Source organism: Seriola aureovittata, chromosome 3, assembly GCF_021018895.1.
Source record: "Seriola aureovittata isolate HTS-2021-v1 ecotype China chromosome 3, ASM2101889v1, whole genome shotgun sequence".
In the NCBI taxonomy this organism is placed as follows: Eukaryota; Metazoa; Chordata; class Actinopteri; order Carangiformes; family Carangidae; genus Seriola; species Seriola aureovittata.
Window position 1 is genome coordinate 6,339,496 of NC_079366.1, and position 6,000 is coordinate 6,345,495.

Genomic DNA, 6,000 nt, shown 5'->3' on the forward strand with positions numbered 1-6,000 from the left:
ACCACAGAAATTCCTGTAGAGAGGTACATCACTGAATCTGCTGGTCAGTCAAGCAGAATTCCTCTGTTACCCACTTATTATCTGTATCTGTACATGTTTACTGTAGGTCCCTATAAAACTAAATGTAAAGCAGCTTATAAATGGTTCATTCTGAAGGATGTTATTTCCACAGAGGAAAATGGCACTGATGCATAATGTATAGGGTCATTAAAAAAAAGCCAAGGGAGCTGAAGAAAACACACATCAGTATTAAGAATCACGGCGGACGTGGCTGCATAAGGAAAAGAAACTGAGCCCAGCGGCGATACACAGCACCACACAGCAGGCTGTTGACCTTCAAAACAACACAACAGTCACCACCTTGTCAACACTGCAGTGTGTGTGCGTGTTTGCATGTGTGTGCGAAGCCGCCCTTTAAAGTCACTGTCATCAGACTGTCCAGCTCTGTCACTGGTGCCGCAGGGAGGCTTCAAACACCATGCAGTATCAAGACCTTTTAAGATTGTCAGATTTGATCAGTCCACATGGAAAGAGTCTTAGAGGACGCCCCACAGAGCGAACAAAACAATGCACACAATGACGGGCTACGATACACTCATCAAGGTGAGTGGGTTTTTCACAGAACAGTTTGAGGCTGGGTCTATTGAGTGCAAGGTGACTTCCTGTGGAGGGTGATGACATCCTGGAGAAGCTCACAGCAGGACAAGAAGACTCACCAACACCTTCAACTCTTTAACAAACGCACACCATGAGGAACTTTTCATATTAAAGGTCCAACAAATACAACACGCATAGGTCAGTACCTGCTCCAGACCTCTGAGCATCCCATAGTTCTTACAGACAGAATGCTGGGGACACTGTTTATCAGCCAACACTGGTACAGACACAGATAACAAGCAGGAGTAGCAGGAGTGTGTGGCCACATCACTCAACGTCTCACAGTACTGTTGTGGTTTTCACACAAGCATGCAACCATAACACAACATAGAAGGGCTCAGAGCACAAATGTAGGCATAGTCTTAATGGAGAATCTGAAACAGTAAGTATTTATAGTTCAAACCTTTCAAATGTAAAACGTCCCCACCGGACAAAACTCACATAATTTGGTGCTTATATTTAAATGCCAGGCGTTAGGTACTGTTAGCTAATTAGTGTTGCACAGACTTGGCATTTTATTACACAATGTTATCACTGTAGGCGAAACCTCCTGCCTCCCCACACGATTTAAAACAACAGGTCCTTTTTAAAAAAAGAAGCAAAGCGTAAGCAGCAGCTAATAAGAATGTTACATTATCAATCCAAACATTTAACTTCTCTGGAATTAGTCTGAGAATGCTTTCCCACCCCTCTCCATGAGTGGATCAAGAGCAGACTTCTGACTGCATAAGGGTCATTAACACATGGACATTATTTATTAGGTAAATAAGCCACAGCTTGTCCAACTGATTTGTGTGTCAGACAGTGGTGTGTGGTGACATTTACAGATATCCCCTCTCTTTCCTGTGCTGAGAGTCTCACTCCTGCTTTTTCTGCTCTCTGCCTGGAGATCTTCATCTTTCACCGTCCTGTCTAAAGAAGTTTTAGGATTACTCTTCTGAACTTACACTAAACAAATGAAATGTGCACTCTAGAGGAAAAACATGCTCATCTTCAGGATATTTACCATTAACTGACAATGACACATTCCAGTGAAAATGCAGAATCCTGCATTTTCTTGAGGATTCTTTGAATTTGTTTACTGACAAACCGCCTGAAATGCACATACATTGCACTGCTACGTTCACAGCTACACAGCTAACTACTAACTAGCTAATTTCTGCTCCTGCTGCCAGCATCACTGCTCTCTCACCCACTATGCATACAACCTACGTACTGATCTATTCCTGAAAGGAGCTGCTCCACTCCTGTAACAATATTCTGTCTCAAACTCCTCAAACTGAGATGATAAATTAGTGTTATGTGCTCGTTTACTTGTTGCTGCTGCCTCTTAGCGCTTAATAAGAAAGTTGAGTTTCCACACAAGTCTGTGTGCATGCATGATGCATTTAATATGGTTACTGATCTCTGAACGGTAGAAGCTGAGTCACTGACAGTATAGCTAACCACCAGTTAAAGATCCCATGATTAACCTCAATGAGCAAACTTCTGAATTCAGCTGCTTTCCTTTCCCCAGCCTTCGTCAACAGGACACGGTCACACCCATGAAAATGACAGAAACGACAGAAACAACTGCTGGAAGTCAAGATAGCTTTCAGAGACAATACCCTGCTGCCACCACAAGCGGGCAGTAAATTACATGATGAATGCAGACAGGCATCAGATCCTTTAAGGGACAGAAATCTGTTCTGAGATCAGATGTAAAGAGAGATATTGCTTCCACTTCAGTTTTGTTCTAATTAATGTCTATTTTAGCTTTAACTAGGCAAGCCCTGCTTGCCTTGACATGCCACTGGTGTCAGGCATCATTTTATTCTGAAAATCCTGTCAGCAGCAGCCCCAGCAACACAGAGACAGAGACAGGTGAGCTGTAGGCTCTCAGGTGAGCTCTGATGTCATAGTGAAAGATTTCACTTTGATATTATTTAAAGATAGCTTTGATCATCGCAGTAACTGTGTTGTTCAAATCAACAAAATCAAAATAGAAAACGTCTCAGATAGTTGGTTTAGCACAGTAGCACATTAACTTTTTTTTTATACATTTATTTTCTTGTAAAAATGTCTTGAAAATCTATCACATGTCAATTTTGAATATAGATTTTTGTATAAGATTTATATTACATTTAAAACTGTACAATATATGTTTAAAACCAGAGAAAAAAATCATGATACAAGTCCATTTTCACGCAAGTTATATCAGCAAATAGATAAACAATAAAGTGAACTTTTTTATTAAGTCAGGCTCTTTACGTGTGCGTGTGTGTGTGTGCACATGTGTGCATATGAATGAGAAACGCGTGGTACTGTAGAGAGCAAGTGAACATATGCAACTGTTTGTTTTGGCTGTCTAACAAAAAATTTCCCTAACAAGGATAAAACCAAACCTATAACAGGAAATGCGGAAGAAACACAGGATGGATACGCCAGGACGTGCGCACATACAAATGTTTTATGTAAAATAAAGCGTGATGTAACATATGAGTTTCCACAACCATGCCCTAAATTACAATTACCCGATCTGACATTTCTATTGGCTGGACGACATACTTTATTAGTGTCCTACAAATCTTTGTTTATGACTGTAACAATAACAATTCATATGCCTGTGTTGTGGTCTAAAGTGGATTTTGATTATGGTTAAGAAAATGGTGAGCGTTAATTGCGGATCTGTGAGAGGACGCAACTCTAGCTTCCTCCATGACAGACACACTACACGCTCAGTCACCTCCCTGACCTCCACACCAACACAACAATTTCTGTTTTGGCACTGAACATTGGTATTGGAAGTGAGGTGCAGAATGTAGATGTCATTTTTAGTGATAGTGGGCTAGAAAAATTACAACACTGTTTATCGTTCAAATGCCTAAACCAAACTGTGTTTATGTTTAACGGACAACGACCTATATAATGGTCGTTTAAAGGCGTCATGCGTCTTCCACTGTTGCCAGAATTAGTGTGACATTGTTATCACTGCTGTAAGACATCCTTGGGAGGAGCCCAGGGTGGGTGGATGGGTCAGTTAAGCATGTGATTTTGTCTGCTTTTGGAATCCCAAATGTTTGCCACCCAGCTGGGTCCAACACTGTGGTGGGCAAAACTCGGATATCTCAACAATTATTGGCAAGATGGACGGTTTGACATTAAATTTTGTCCAGACATTCATGGTCCCCAGAGGATGAATCCTAATGACTTAAATGATCTCTTGACTTTTCCTCTTGTGTCACCATGAGGTTGACATTTTTGTTTTTTTAGTGAAATATCTCAACAACTGCTGGATGGATCGCCACAGAAGTTCATTCAGACATTTGTTGCTCCCAGAGGATGAATTCTGATGATCTCTTCACTTTTCAGCCACCAGCAGGTCAACATTTTCATCAGTCCTGTGAAGGATCTCTGCATCTATGAAATGGATTGGCATAGATTTTGGGATAGGCAATAATGGTCCCCAGAGGATGAATCCTATTGACTTTGGTATCCCTGACTATTCCTCCAGTGCAGTGAGGTTGACATTTGTGGTTCAGAGTGAAATATCATCACAGCTGTTGGAATGATAACAATACAAGTTGGTTCACACATTGATGGTCTTTGTGATCCCCTTGGTGACTTTTCCACTGGTGCCATTATCAGGTCAAAATTAGAATTTGTCCAATATATTGTTTATTCATGTAACCTTTTCATTTTCTATACAATAAGCAAGGTTGCAGTCTCATAGTTTTGTAAACATGACAATAACCGTCCCGTGTGAGCTTGACCAAGTTGCCTACTGCTAATCTATTTTTTCGTAGCCACAATGTTTCCCTTACCCCAACTATACCATATTTACCCTGCAAAGACACTGTAGAAAAACATTGCAAATACATGTAATCTTGCAGAATTGTTAAATATTGGCACGTCTGGTGGCACTCAAAAACAGCAATTTGAAACTACTGCAAAAGAACTATTATGTGCTGGAGTGACATTGAAGTAACCTATCACAGGTTGATCATGCAGGCATGCAGTGGGTGTCTAACACAATAGAGACACCAGAGGAGACTGCTGATCCTGAGGCAATCTGTCTCCAGTACGGTAACCTTCATTTAGTCTTTTGTGAGGACTAAAAAAAGTCCACAAGCTTTTTTTCCCTCAAGACTCTATCAGCTTACAGAAATTGTGATTGTAGTCTTTGACCGGGCTCTTGGGATCAACACATTCTTGAAATTGAGCCTTGTGTATGTGTGTGTGTGTGGAGGTTCTGTTACTGTCATAAATAGCATCACAAATTCCCTGAGGATGTATTAGAAAAAGGAGGGTTGAAAGAGGTCTGCCAAAGCCACATCCTCCTCTTCGCCTCACTTCCTCTCTCTCACTTCTTCTGGTTGGCATCATCACCCCCCCCCCACCCCCCTCTATACCTCTTTAATGTAATAATTCACCAGTGAACTCAGGAAACCCAGATACTTATTGGGTTGCAGGGACAGAGGAAGTGCATATGCCCACACACACATACAGCACGCCCATATGTATGCACGCACACACACGCACACACACACACACACACACACACACACACACACACACACACACACACACACACACACACACACACACACACACGAGCAGGTCAAGCAAAAGGACATGATGTCTCTGCGTGGCCGACACTATGCCCACCTGCTGCTGCTGCTGCTGGATGGAGGACTGATCGAATTTTCCCCTGATTAACTTTCAGCCAACATACTCAACCCCTCCAGTCATCCAGCCAGCTTCTAAACAAAAGGAGGGAAACGCTGAGTGATGTGAGTTATGATTTTCCAGTTAATTGCTATCTATCTCATCTGAATTGTCTGTGTGTTCCCTGCTGGGCAATTATAGGCTATTTTAGCAGAATTTGACGCCCCCTCTTCAAGGTAGGAGTTAACAATGATCGAGGTGTCTGCTCTTAGCCTCAGATATTCATTTGGCAAGGCTCAGGAGACACTTTGCAAAATGTCTGCTGTCCCATACGAGGATATTCTTGATGCTGAAAGGTAGCAGAAACCTTAAAACAAACACAACAAACTAATAAGACAATAAATTATCAATAGATGTGTGATGAAAATCATTGGTGAGCAGCAGTCTTCTCTGTGACATCTTTATCCTGCAATTCGCATGGAAAGCTGAAGGTATCTAAACAAATCCTCCATCCTCCCCTCTTGTCAGAAGGTTCAGATTTTTATTCATTCTGTATGAAGCTCAGCATAAGTTCAATCAGGAAGACTATCTTTATGCCTCATTCATTCACGATTCTCTCTTGCTCTATCCCTCTCTCACCCCATCCCTTATAATAAACTAATTCAGAAGCTTTCTGTATCGAATCAAATTTCTCCA